Genomic DNA, 15,384 nt, shown 5'->3' with positions numbered 1-15,384 from the left:
CACTCTCAATCACACACACAATCACACACTTTCAATCACATTCACACTCAATCACACTCACACACACACTCATATACTCTCAATCACACACACAGTCACATACTCTCAATCACACTCACACACTCAATCACACACTCTCAATCACACTCACACTCAATCACACTCACACATACACTCATATACTCTCAATCACACTCTCACACACACACACTCACATTCTCTCAATCACACTCACACACACTCACATACTCTCAATCACACTCACACACACACACTCACATTCTCTCAATCACACTCACACACACACATACACTCACATTCTCTCAATCACAGTCACACACACTCACATACTCTCAATCACACTCACACACACGCTCACACACACTCACATGTTCTCAATCACACTCACACACTTATACACACTCACATACTCTCAATCACAGTCACACACACACACTCACACACACTCACATTTTCTCAATCACACACACTCACACACACTAACATTCTCTCAATCACACACACACACTCACATACTCTCAATCACACTCACACACACTCACATACTCTCAATCACACTCTCTCACACACACTCACACACACTCACATTCTCTCAATCACACTCACATACTCTCAATCACACTCACATACACTGACATACTCTCAATCACACTCACACACACACTCACTGACATACTCTCAATCACATTCTCACACACACACATACTCACATTCTCTCAATCACACTCACACACACTCACATACTCTCAATCACACTCACACACACGCACATGCTCTCAATCACACTCACACAATTACTCACACACACTCACATACTCTCAATCACAGTCACACACACACACTTACACACTCACATTCTCTCAATCATACTCACACACACTCACACGCACTCACATTCTCTCAATCACACTCACACACACTCACATACTCTCAATCACACTCACACACACACACTCACACATGCTCACATACTCTCAATCGCACTCACACACACTCACATACTCTCAATCACACACACTCACATGCTCTCAATCACACTCACACACTTACTCACACACACTCACATACTCTCAATCACAGTCACACACACACACACTCACACACACTCACATTCTCTCAATTACACTCACACACACTCACACACACTCACATTCTCTCAATCACACACACACACTCACATACTCTCAATCACACTCACACATACTCACATACTCTCAATCACACTCTCTCACACACACACTCACACACACTCACATTCTCTCAATCACACACACACTCATATACTCTCAATCACACTCACACACACTGACATACTCTCAATCACAGTCACACACACACATACTCACATTCTCTCAATCACACTCACACACACTCACATACTCTCAATCACACACACACACACACACTCACATTCTCTCAATCACACTCACACCCACACTCACATTCTCTCAATCACACTCACACACACTCACATACTCTCAATCACACTCACACACACACTCACATTCTCTCAGTCACACTCACACACACTCACATACTCTCAATCACACTCACACACACTCACATACTCTCAATCACACACACTCACATGCTCTCAATCACACTCACACACTTACTCACACACACTCACATACTCTCAATCACAGTCACACACACACACACTCACACACACTCACATTCTCTCAATTACACTCACACACACTCACACACACTCACATTCTCTCAATCACACACACACACTCACATACTCTCAATCACACTCACACATACTCACATACTCTCAATCACACTCTCTCACACACACACTCACACACACTCACATTCTCTCAATCACACTCACACACACTGACATACTCTCAATCACACTCTCACACACACACATACTCACATTCTCTCAATCACACTCACACACACTCACATACTCTCAATCACACACACACACACACACTCACATTCTCTCAATCACACTCACACACACACTCACATTCTCTCAATCACACTCACACACACTCACATACTCTCAATCACACTCACACACACACTCACATTCTCTCAATCACACTCACACACACTCACATACTCTCAATCACACTCACACACACACTCACACACACTCACATACTCTCAAACACAGTTACACACACACGCATACTCATACACTCACATTCTCTCAATCACACACTCACACGCACTCACATTCTCTCAATCACACTCACACACACTCACATACTCTCAATCACACTCTCTCACACACACACTCACACACACGCACATACTCTCAATCACACACACTCACATACTCTCAATCACACTCACACACACTGACATACTCTCAATCACACTCACACACACACTCACCGACATACTCTCAATCACACTCACACACACACACTCACACATGCTCACATACTCTCAATCACACTCACACACACTCACATACTCTCAATCACACTCACACACACTCATACTCTCAATCACACTCTCTCACAGACACACTCACACACACTCTCTCAGTCACACACACACACTCACATACTCACACACACTCACTGACATACTCTCAATCACACTCACACACACACTCACTGACATACTCTCAATCACACTCACACACACACACTCACACATGCTCACATACTCTCAATCACACTCACACACACACTCACACACACTCACATACTCTCAATCACACACACACACACTCACAGTAAAGTAAATGATATGTTGGAATGCTGCTGATGTTGTTACTCTCAGTACACATGGTCCCTCCATGTTACTAAAAAGATATTTTCACACCAATCTGATAACTGTCATCCCACAGGGGCAAAATTTCACTGGGTCAACATTCTCACCAAACACTAAACCCTTCCACAAAGCAAGACTCACAAATTCAACACGATCACAGTCTGAGGATATGGGGTACACCATTTAGGATTGAGATGAGGAGAAATTTCTTCACCCAGAGAGTGGGGAGCCCGTGGAATTCGCTACCACAGAAAGTAGTTGAGGCCAAAACATTGCATGTTTTCAAGGAGGAGTTAGATATAGCTCTTGGGGTGAAAGGGATCAAAGGGTATGGGGAGAAAGCGGGAGCAGGCTATTGAGTTGGATGATCAGCCATCATCAGAATGAATGGCGGAGCAGGCTCGAGGGGCCTAATGGCCTACTCCTGCTTCTAGTTTCTATGCCCATTCTCCCTCTCTCTCCCTGTCTCTCTCTCTGTGACTCCATCTCACTCTCACCCCATCTCGATCTCTCTCTCTTCTCTCTCACCCGTCTCTTTTGAGACAAATTTGAACTGAAGCTGAAGGGAAAATATTTACAGGGCAAAGGGCGGATGAGTGAAATCAGTGAAGCTGCTCTTGCAGAGAGTCCACAGCAGCACAATGGGCTGAATGGCCTCCTCCTGTTTGATGGGGACGGTGTACAGGGAGATTTACTCTGTATCTAACCCCATGCTGTACCTGCCCTGGGAGTGTTTGATGGGGACAGTGTAGAGGGAGCTTTCCTCTGTATCTAACCTCGAGCCTTGGTGAGACCTCACCTGGAGAATCATGAGCAGTTTTGGTCTCCTTATCTAAGGAAGGATACACTTGGTGTGGCGGCCTAGGCAACTGCAGGGAACCCATTTGGTGCTGGAAGGGTTAATGAGAAGTTGATTGTACACTAGGCCTAAAAGGAAAATACTACAACCTTGAGAAACAATACCATCTTGTCTGACCACAGTTGTAGGATGAGCCCTGAGACATTCCATTTTGGTCTTTTTCATGCCGAATGTAATCAGGGTTGTGATAAGCAACTGCGTAACCAAACATCTGTTGTGAGGGAAATGGAAATTTACTGGAACATGGATTGGTCAGTTAACTTATGCAAATAAACGGATAGGTTTGTTGCAAAACTTTCTGATTGGCTGTAAAAATGCTTTTAACAAGTCTGGGTGTATTCTGCTACGAGGAGGTACGTTAACTCTTTTGTGTGCATGTCTCCCTTGTGTACAAGTAATAAATGGGGTTACTACGTACGAAATGATGCCTTGGTGTGATTAATCTCCGACAGTTTCTTGGAGGTTCCACTGAGATGACTAACCCCTAGGGTTGGGCCACGGAACGCCAGTGTTAGGACCTCACGGTTCAAGGACTTCTCAATCTGTGGCAGCCCCAATCATCTGTGGAATTGATGGACGGCTGAATATCTATGATCAGGCCATCCAATTTTTCCCTCTATGCCCTTTGAGTATCCTGCCTATTTTCAGCACCATGCTCTAGGCAGTGTAACCACTGGTTCCCTCGATGCCTTGATAACTATCCCGAATACCTTGTGGGCAAAGGGTCCTGATGATGTTGGTCGAGAATTATCAGCAGAACCCTTTCGGGTGCGTTTGGTTCCCTCTAAACCCCTCCTTCGGAAAGCTCAATACCCTCTTAATCCCGAAGCGATGGAAGGCACAAAGCCTGTCCTCCAAGACCTTCTAAACTCCGGTGTTGTTGTTCCTAGTGTTAGCCCCTGCAACACTCCTATGCTCCCTGTGCGGAAGCCAGGCAAGGATACCTGGCGTTTTGTCCAGGACTTGCGGGCGGTAAACGCTTGTGTGATCCCGGCCTATCCAGCGGTGGCCAACCCAGCTACCATACTTCCCTGCGTTCCCCCTAGCTCCACTTGTTACACTGTTGTTGACCTCTGTGGAGCCTTTTTCTCCATACCCATACACCCTGACTCTCAGTTTCTCTTCGCCTTCACCTTTTACGGGACTCAGTACACATGGACCCTGTTGCCCCAGGGGTATACGGAGAGCCCGACCATTTTCTCCCGTGCCCTGCAGGCTGACCTCGCCGATGTCTCCTTCCCCAGAGGCTCTACTCTCCTCCAGTACGTCCATGACTTGCTTCTGTGCTCTCTGTCTGAGCAGACTTGTCTCGACGACTCCCTCACCCTTTTGAAAGCCTGAGCCCGTAAAGGCCATAAGGTTTCCCATGAAAAGTTACAATTTTGCCAATCCCATGTTGAGTACTTGGGGCCATGTTCTTGTTGGCCCCGCTCGCCTCCTATCCAAACGCCGTGTCCACAGCATTACCTCCCTCCACCTCCCCTGTGCTAAAAAGGATCTGACTCATTTTCTCGGCATGACGGGGTATTGGCGGCAATGGATCCCTAATTATAGGCTCGATAGGTCCTTGCAGGATCTCACCCTCCCTTCAGCCCCTGAGGACCTCGCTTGGGAATGGGGACTCCCAAGCCGCTTTCTCGGCTCTCCAGGCAGCCCTTATTTCTGCCCCCGCCCTCAGCCTTCCAGGTTACACTAAACCTTTTCACCTTTATGTTCATGAGCGTTGCAGCTTTTCACAGGGGGTGCTTACCCAGTCCCATGGGGATGCCCACCGGCCGGTTGCTTATTACAGTACTCCCTTAGATCCTCTTGTGCGCGGTTATCCCTCTTGTATTCGATCCATTTTGGCAGCCTACCTCACTGTCGTCACCACCCAGCCCCTTACCCTTGGGTACCCTGTTGTTCTACATGTTCCCCACCCAGTCGCGGCTCTCCTTAACCGTTCGGCTACCCAACACCTCACCGCTGCCCGCGTCACCCGTTACGAGACAGCCCTTTTAGGGGGTCCCTCATTAACTATTGTACGATGCACCACTCTCAACCCCGCTACCCTGTCACCCACGGAGGGAGACGGCGAGCCTCATGTTTGCCCCACTATTGTCCAGCACTCCACCCTACCTCGCCCAGATCAGCAGGGTCATCCTCTGTTAAATCCCGACCTCATTCTTTTTGTCGATGGCTCCCCTACTCGATCACCCAGCAGTGATTTACTTACCGGCTATGCTATATATGTGACTCTTACTCTGTTATTGAAGCATCTCGTCTCCCGCCGTCCTGCTCTGCCCAGGCCGCTGAACTTTTCACCCTTACTCAAGCCACATATTTGCTGTCAAACGATCGGCCAATATCTATACCGACTCTCGGTACGCTTTCGGCGTGACACATGTCTTTGGGCAACTGGGGAAACTCCGGGGATTCCTCACGTCAGCAGCAACCCCCCCTCCGCCATGGGCAGCTCATCGCTAATCTTTTAACAGCTATCCAGCTCCCCTCCTCCCTTGCTGTTATTAAACGCTCTGCCCATACACAGGGCAATGATTTTGTTTCTCAAGGTAATGACAGGGCTGCCGGTGCCGCCCGTGTGGCCGCGGCCAGTCTCACTGGGTCTGTAGTTCCCCTGTGTTAACAGGCTGCAACCCCTTCTCCTGTAGCTAGTCTAACTGATCTTATTCACTTGCAGTCGCAGGCATCTACCCGTGAACGGAGTTGTCAGCTGTGGCTCAGTTCATAGCACCCTCACCTTTGAATCAGAAGGTTGTGGGTTCATATCCCACTCCCGGGAAACCAAGAACTGTGATTGTACTCAAAAGAGTTACAATCTGTGTCTGTTGATAACTCGAAAGAGTTACCCGTGAACGACACAGTCGGACTCGAGCGTCGTGCGCACAATGCTCTGACGGCCTCTGGGTTTCTCCTGATGGCCGTGCAGTTGCCTCTGCTTCACTCCTGCCCTGGATTGCCCGCATGGTACATTCATTTACCCCTGTGGGCAAAGGGGGGGGGATGAACAGAATGGCACAGCCGATGTGGTTTGCACCTGGGTTTTTCGCCATGGCAGCTAAAATAGCTTCACAATGTCTGCTTGGTCAAGGACGTGACCCAGGTAAGACGCCCACAGTGACTGCTGGTACGGGACCCCAGCCATGGGGCCCATTTGTACACCTACAAATGGACATTATACAAATGCCTAAATGTATGGGATATAATTATGTTTTAGTTCTAGTATGTTTGTTCTCGTGATGGGTGGAGGCGTATCCCACCCGAAGAAATGATGCTGTTATTGTTGTAAAATTGTTGTTGCGTGAATACATACCCAGGTTTGGGATACCAGAGATTTTATCGAGTGATAATGGGCTTCATTTTACTGCTAAAGTGATAAAGGAACTGCTGAAGGACTTACAGTGTAACCATTACCTTTCCTGCCCATACCACCCCCAGTCCACTGGGGCGGTGGAAAGACAAAATGGTATTCTGAAAAACAAACTAGCTAAATTATGTGAAGAAACCGGTTTGAAAGGGCCTGAAGCTTTACCCTTGGCGCTCATGACTATGCGCTCTCACCCTAACCGTACCACCTCCCTCTCTCCTTATGAAGTTGTAATGGGACGTCCCATGTGCCTCCCAGTGACCCCACCCTTGTCTGCTAGGGAAATGGACATCCACGCTATGGATGGAGGGGGATGATTACATACTGTATAGCGCTCACTAATTCTCTCAAAAAGCTTGCATACACAGGGAGTAGAAGCTCAGAAAAAGCCCACCATTGAAGATTGCCATCAATACCTGCCTGGGGGACCTAGTCCTGGTTAATACCTTCAGGAGAAAGAACTGTTTGGAACCTCGATGGGAAGGGCCTTTCCAAGTCCTGCTCACCACCCATACGGCCGTGAAGGTTGAGGGACGACCCTTGTGGATCCACGCATCGCACGTCAAGCGGACGCTGACCTCGGGCGGAAGTGCTTGAGCAGGAACTTTGACCGAGCTGTCAGAATGCTGACTCTGTCCTGCGCGGCCCTCCCGGGGACATGGACTACCAATTCTGCGGTTCAACGAATGCAGGCCGTCGCCTCGCAAGTCAATCGAACTAAATGTTGGATTTGTACTCATTTTCCCGTTAACCCCTACTCCTCAGAGATGCATTTCCTGGCTTTCCCCTCAGATTCCACATGGTCCCTAGGTAATACAGGGGCCCTCATTCATCGAGCGCCCATTTGGAGACGGGAGCCCACCTTTGTGGTTGTTAAGGGCCCGGTCTGGCTATGCGTCAGGAGAAATGATACCAAAGGTAGTACTCGGGTGGGTGAGTTGCCATTGGGTTCCTGTGCCTACCTTGCTGATTATGACTACCAGGAGGGTCAATTTCGGTTCCACAACCAGTCTGGTCCTATGACCGCCTTTTGGGAGTGCAAGGCCAATGAGACGGTATGTCTTTCGCAGGTCCCGAGATCTGAGGCTAATCTCACATACTTTAACGTGGGTGGGTGTGATTGCCAACGGTCATACAATCTCACCTCAAATAATTCCACCTCCACTTGGACCTCTAATGGCTGCTACACTGAAGAATCTGGGCCTTGCAGTTACAAAAATCAGTCCAGTTGTCCCGACTTGCTGGCCCTGCGAATGTTGTGACTCAGTCAGACCTGCCGCGCCCACTGGTATACCCAGACGAATTCTTCTCTCGTCTGGAAGTGGCTTAACCTTTGCTAAAATTTCACTGATTGGTACCCTACCCTTGTCCACAATGGCTCATTCTGGCTTTGTGGAAACAGGACGTAAAAAACCCTCCGTGTCGGTTGGGCGGGCACCTGCACCATTGGCCTATATTGTCCCTGAGGCCTTTGGGGTCGAACGCCTCACCATCCACTCTCTCCACAACCATCTAGGGCCCGTGAGGCGTCATAAACCATCGACCTGGAACCCGCTTGTTGCCCGTAACACCAGATTCCACAAATTTGTCCGGGCCCTCATCCCAAGTCGAGGGGTCTCAGAGCTGGAAAAGGCCATTATTAATATTTCCGCTACAATGGAACTTATTGAGAATAAGACTGTTGATGCCATCTAGAGTCTGCAGTTGGAAGCTAAGTCCCTTTCCAAGGTTGTCCTCCAGAACCGTATGGCCCTGAACTTCCTGGTAGCAGCGCGGGGGGATGTGCGGCTATTAATGAAACATGTTGTTTCTACATTAACAAGGACCAGAGGATTGAGACTGATGTACATTTCATTCAGGACCAAGTGCGCCTCCTCCATGCAGTTGCCCAGGAAAAATCCTTTGACTGGTGGGGGTGGCTCCCTAACATCGGCGGGTGGTTTGGGGGCCTTTATAAAACCCTCCACAAATACCTTGTCAGAGGCCTTGCCCTACTCATTGTCCTGTATGTAGTTATTCAGCTTGTCCTCTGTTGCATCCGCTCTGTCTGCCGACTACAGAACCTCCAGAGTCCTGGTGGCAAGCCATCTATCTGTTCCCTCCCTCTCCTCAGGAATCAGGAACCCACTGAGGATGAAGCCCGGCGACTAGGATACAAAGAACTTGGCTAAGGGCGGTGGATTTTTAGGATAAAAAGGAGGGAAGTGTGGTGGCCTGGGCAACTGCAGGGAGCCCATTTGGTGCTGGAAGGGTTAATGAGAAGTTGAATTGTATGCCGAGGCCGAAGAGAAAAATACTCCAACCTTGAGAAACAATACCACCTTGTCTGACCACAGTTGTAGGATGAACCCTGAGACATTCCATTTTGGTCTTTCTCAGGCCGAATGTAACCAGGGTCATGATAAGCAACTGCATAACCAAACATCTGTTGTGAGGGAAATGGAAATTTACTGGAACATGGATTGGTCAGTTAACTTATGCAAATAAGCGGATAGGTTTGTGCAAAATTTACTGATTGGGTGTAAAAATGCTTTTAAAAAGACTACGTGTACTCTGCTACGAGACTGTGCAGTAGCTCTCATTGTGCTGTCTCCCTTGTGCATGAGTAATAAATGGGGTTTCTAAGTACAAAATGATGCCTCGGTGTGATTAATCTCCGACAGTCTCTCTCTCTCTCACCAGCTTTCTTGCCTTCTCTCTCGCTCTCTCTGTCACCAGGTTTCTTGCCCTGTCTCTGTCTCTCTCTCCAGCTTTCTTGCCTTCTCTCTCTCTCTCTCTCTCTCTCACTAGCTTTCTTGCCCTGTCTCTCTCTCTCTCACCAGCTTTCTTACCCAGTTTCTCTCTCTCTCACTCTCACCAGCTTTCTTGCCTGATGTCTCTCTCATAAGTTTTCTTCCCCTCTCTCTCTCTCTCTTTCTCACTCCTTCACCAGCTTTCTTGCCCTGTCTCTCTCTCTCTCTCAGCAGCTTTCTTGCCCTGTCTCTATCACTCTCTCTCTCACCAGCCTGCTTGCCCTGTCTCTCTTCCTCACCAGTCTTCTTGCCCAGTCTGTCTCTCTGTCTCTCTCTCTCACCAGCTTTCTTGCCCTGTCTCTCTCTGTCTCCCTCACCAGCTTTCTTAACCTGTTACTCTCTCTCTCACTCCCCAGCTTTCTTGCCCTGTCTCTCTTCCTCACCAGTCTTCTTGCCCAGTCTGTCTCTCTCTCTCTCTCTCACCAGCTTTCTTGCCCTGTCTCTCTCTCTCTCTCTCTCTCTCTCACCAGTTTCCTTCCCCATCTCTCTCTTTCTCCCTCCCTCACCAGCTATCTTACCCTGTCTCTCTCACCTGCTTTCTTGCCCCCTTTCTCTCTCTCTCTCTCACCCGCTTTCTTGCCCCCTTTCTCTCTCTCTCAGCAGCTTTCTTGCCCCGTCTCTCTCTCTCTCTCTCTCACCAGCTTTCTTGCCCTGTCTCTATCACTCTCTCTCTCACCAGCTTTCTTGCCCTGTCTCTCTTTCTCACCAGTCTTTTTGCCCAGTCTGTCTCTCTGTCTCTTTCTCACCAGCTTTCTTTCCCTGTCTCTCTCCCTCTCACCAACTTTCTGGCCCTGGCTCTCTCTCTCTCTCTCTCACACCAGCATTCTTGCCCTGTCTCTCTCTCTCTCACCAGCTTACCTCCCCTGTCTCTCTCTCTCACCAGCTTTCTTGCCCTACATCTCTCTATCTCTCTCACCAGCTTTCTTGCCCTGTCTCTCTCTCTCTCACCAGCTTTCTTCCCCTGTTTCTCTCTCTCAACAGCTTTATTGCTCTGTCTCTCTCTCTCCCCAGTTTTCTTGCTCTGTCTCTCTCTCTCTCCCCAGTTTTCTTGCACTGTCCCTCTCTCTCTCACACCAGCTTTCTTGCTCTGTCCCTCTCTCTCTCTCACCAGCTTTCTAGCGCTGTCTCTCTCTTTCACACCAGCTTTCTTGCTCTGTCTCTCTCTCTCTCTCTCACACCAGCTTTCTTGCTCTCTCTCTCTCTCTCTCTCTCTCTCTCTCACCAGCTTTCTTGCCCTGTCTCTCTCTCTCTCACACCAGCTTTCTTGCCCTGTCTCTCTCTCTCTCGCCAGTTTTCTTGCCCTGTCTTTCTCTCTCTCTCACCAGCGTTCTTGCCCTGTCTCTCTCTCTCTCACCAGATTTCTTGCCCTGTCTTTCTCTCTCTCTCACCAGCTGTCTTGCCCTGTCTCTCTCTCTCTCCCTCTCACACCAGCTTTCTTGCTCTGTTACTCTCTCTCCCTCTCTCACCAGCTTTCTTGCCCTGTCTCTCTCTGTCCCTCTCACCAGATTTCTTGCCCTGTCTCTCTCTCTCTCACACCAGCTTTCTTGCCCTGTCTCTCTCTCTCTCTCCCTCTCACACCAGCTTTCTTGCTCTGTTACTCTCTCTCCCTCTCTCACCTGCTTTCTTGCCCTGTCTCTCTCTGTCCCTCTCACCAGATTTCTTGCCCTGTCTCTCTCTCTCTCTCTCTCTCCCTCTCACCAGCTTTCTTGCCCTGTCTCTCTCTCTCTCTCGCATCAGCTTTCTTGCCCTGTCTCTCTCTCTCTCCCTCTCTCACCAGATTTCTTCCCCTGTCTCTCTCTCTCTCCCTCTCTCACCAGATTTCTTCCCCTGTCTCTCTCTCTCTCTCTCGCATCAGCTTTCTTGCCCTGTCTCTCTCTCTCTCCCTCTCTCACCAGATTTCTTCCCCTGTCTCTCTCTCAACAGCTTTCTTGCTCTGTCACTTCCTCTCTCCCTCTCAGCAGCTTTCTTGCCCTGTCTCTCTCTCTCTCTTGCCAGTTTTCTTGCCCTGTTTCTCTCTCTCTCAACAGCTTTCTTGCCCTGTCTCTCCCTCTCTCACCAGATTTCTTGCCCTGTCTCTCTCTCTCTCTCCCTCTCACCAGATTTCTTGCCCTGTCTCTCTCTCTCTCTCTCTCTCTCACCAGCTTTCTTGCCCTGTCTCTCTCTCTCTGAGCAGCTTTCTTCCCCTGTCTCTCTCCCTCTCACCAGCATTCTTTCCCTCTCTCTCTCACCAGCTTTCATGCCCTGTTTATCTCTCTCACTCTCCCTCACCATCTTTCTTGCCTGTCTCTCTCCCTCACCATCTTTCTTGTTCTGTCTCTCTCTCTCACCGTTTTTATTGCCCTGCCTCTTTCTCTCTCTCTCTCGCACCAGCTTTCTTGCCCTGCCTCTTTCTCTCACCAGCTTTCTTCCCCTGTTTCTCTCTCTCTCTCACCTGTTTTCTTGCCCTGTCTCTCTCTCTCACCAGATTTCTTGCCCTGTCTCTCTCTCTCTCACCAGCTTTCTTGCCCTGTCTCTCTCTCTCACCAGCTCTCTCACACTGGCTAACACTGGGGAAGAATGGGTTAATTGCTCTAACACCATGGGAGTAGTCTATCACATACTGGATAACACTGTGGGAAGAGTGTATTACACATTGGATAACACTGTGGGAAGAGTAGGTTACACACTGGAAATAACACTGGTGGCATGTGTTGCACACTGGATATCACTGTGCAAAGAGTGGGATACAGACTGGATAACACTGGGGGTAGAGTGGGTTACACACTGTATAACACCGGGGGGAAAGTCGTTACACACTGGATAACACTGGGGGAAGAGTGGGTTACACATTGGATATGACTGGGGAAGAGTGGGTAACTTGTTATATAACCCTGTGGGAAGATTGTATTACACACTGTCCAACACTGTGGGAAGATTGTATTACACACTGTCCAACACTGTGGGAATAGTATTACACATTGGATAACACCAGGGAAGGGTGAATTACACACTGGATAATATTAGGGGAAGAGTAGGTTACACACTGGAAAAAACACAGTCGGCATGTGTTGCACACTGGATAACACTGGGAGGGGGGAATGGGTTACGCACTTGATAACTGTGGGAAGAGAAGGTTACACACTGGATAACTCCAGGGGGAGAGTGGCATACATACTAGGGTAAGAGTGTGTTATACACTGGATAACACTGGGGGAAGAATGTGCTACACACTGGATAACACAGAGGGAAGATTGGGTTACACACTGGATAACACTGGGGGAAGATTGGGCTACACATTGGATAACACTGGGCGAAGAGTGGGTTACACACTGGATAACACTGGGGGTTATTATCTCTGTAACCTCCTCCAGCCCCTACAACCCTCAATATCTATGTAACTTCCTCCAGCCCCTGCAACCCTCCCTATCTCTGTAACCTCCTCCAGCCCCCACAACCCTCCCTATCTCTGTAACCTCCTCCAGCCCCCACAACCCTCCCTATCTCTGTAACCTCCTCCAACCCCCACAACCCTCCCTATCTCTGTAACCTCCTCCAGCCCCTACAACCCCCCCGATCTCTGAGTGCGATCTCTTGCGATCTTCAATGAGAATCAATACCGCCCTCTGGTGATGAAATCCTGCATTTTTACATCAAAATTATTTTTTTTCACACATGCTCACTCACCCAGGGGCGGTGTTGTGCTGCAGTACCACATTCAATCACCCGGGGGCGGTGCTGTGCGGCAGTACCACATTCACTCAACCGGGTGCGGTGTTGTGCTGCAGTACCACATTCACTCACCCAGGGGCGGTGTTGTGCTGCAGTACCACATTCAATCACCCGGGGGCGGTGCTGTGCGGCAGTACCACATTCACTCAACCGGGTGCGGTGTTGTGCTGCAGTACCACATTCACTCAACCGGGTGCGGTGTTGTGCTGCAGTACCACATTCACTCACCCGGGGGCGGTGTTGTGCTACAGTACCACATTCACTCACCCGGGGGCGGTGTTGTGCTGCAGTACCACATTCAATTAACCGGTGGCGGTGTTGTACTGCGTTCCTGCCTTCATTCACCAGCGGACGGGGTTGGGCTGCAGTACTGAAACCGCGCACCAGAGAGCAGTGCGGGGCTGCGGTATCAAACCCCGGCTAGTAGGCGGTGTTGAGCAGCAGTACCGAGCTCTGTCACCTGAGGGCGGTGTTGTGCGGCAGTGCCGAACTCTGACACCTGAGGGCGGTGTTGTGCGGCAGTGCCGAGCTCTGTCACCTGAGGGCACAGTTGTGCGGCAGTGCCGAAGTCTGACACTTGAGGGCGGTGTTGTGCGGCAGTACCGAACTCTGACACCTGAGGACAGTGTTGTGGTGCAGTACCGCACTCAGCCACTGGATGGAGATGCTCTTCTGCAATACCTGGCGATGCCACCAGTTGTCAGGAGATTTCATTTGGGCCATTCAGCCCATCGAACCTGTCACACAGGAAGAGGAGGAGGCCATTCAGTCCCTCCAGCCTGTCATACAGGAACAGGAGGAGGCCATTCATCCCCTTAAGCCTGTTACAAAGAAACAGGAGGAGGCCATTCAGCCCCTCCAGCCTGTTACACAGGAACAGGAGGAGGCCATTCAGCACCTCCAGCCTGTCACACAGGAACAGGAGGAGGCGATTCAGCCCCTTGAGCCTATTACATAGTTACAGGAGGAAGCCATTCAGCCCCTCGAGCCTGTTACACAGGAACAGATGGAATCGATTCAGCCCCTTGAGCCTGTTACACAGGAACAGGAGGAGGCCATTTAGCCCCTTGAGCCTGTTACACAGGAACAGGAGGAGGCCATTCAGCCCCTTGAGGCTGTTACACAGGAACAGGAGGAGGCCATTCAGCCCCTCCAGACTGTTACACAGGAAGAGGAGGAGGCCATTCAGCCCCTTGAGCCTGTTACACAGGAACATGAGGAGGCCATTCAGCCCCTTGAGCCTGTTACATAGGAAGAGGAGGAGGCCATTCAACCCCTTGATCCTGTGATACAGGAAGAGGAGTAGGCTATTCAGCTCCTTGAGCGTGTTACACAGGAACAGGAGGCCATTCAGCCCCGTGAGCCTATTACATAGGAAGGGGAGGAGGCCATTCAGCCCCTTGACCCTGTCACACAGGAACAGGAGGAGGCCATTCAGCCCCTTAATGACTTAAAACTCTCATATTCTAAATGAAACTTCAAATATCAGTGCGGGAAATAAAGGGATCTTGAAGGCTCCACCTATAGGGACAATCAAACTGCCGAATGGTCACATTTCCCCTGCTCCTGCCTGACAGTGTTGGGTACCCCCCCACCTTTTCTCTCTCTCTCTCTCTCTCCCCAGCACAAGCAGCTCTTGTAACTTAGACCAATTCATTTTAAGTTACAGAAAATTCAGTAGCAGACCTTTCGGGTCCCAATCATCCTTCCACATTTTCAGGAAAATCTCCTCATCCCACACGGGACATTATACACTCCCAATTCATCTCTCGCTCCCCCAAGGCTTCCTTGACTGCCCTCCTCAAACTCCCTGTGCAGGGCTGTCACCTTCTCCCGCCCGATCTGGGACGCACCCAGGTTTCGCCCAGTCTCCACTCCTAGACTGCAGGGGT

Source organism: Cetorhinus maximus, unplaced genomic scaffold (genome assembly GCF_964194155.1).
Source record: "Cetorhinus maximus unplaced genomic scaffold, sCetMax3.hap1.1 HAP1_SCAFFOLD_1340, whole genome shotgun sequence".
Lineage (NCBI taxonomy): Eukaryota > Metazoa > Chordata > Chondrichthyes > Lamniformes > Cetorhinidae > Cetorhinus > Cetorhinus maximus.
The sequence above is the reverse complement of the archived record's forward strand: the minus strand, read 5'-3'. Positions refer to the sequence as shown.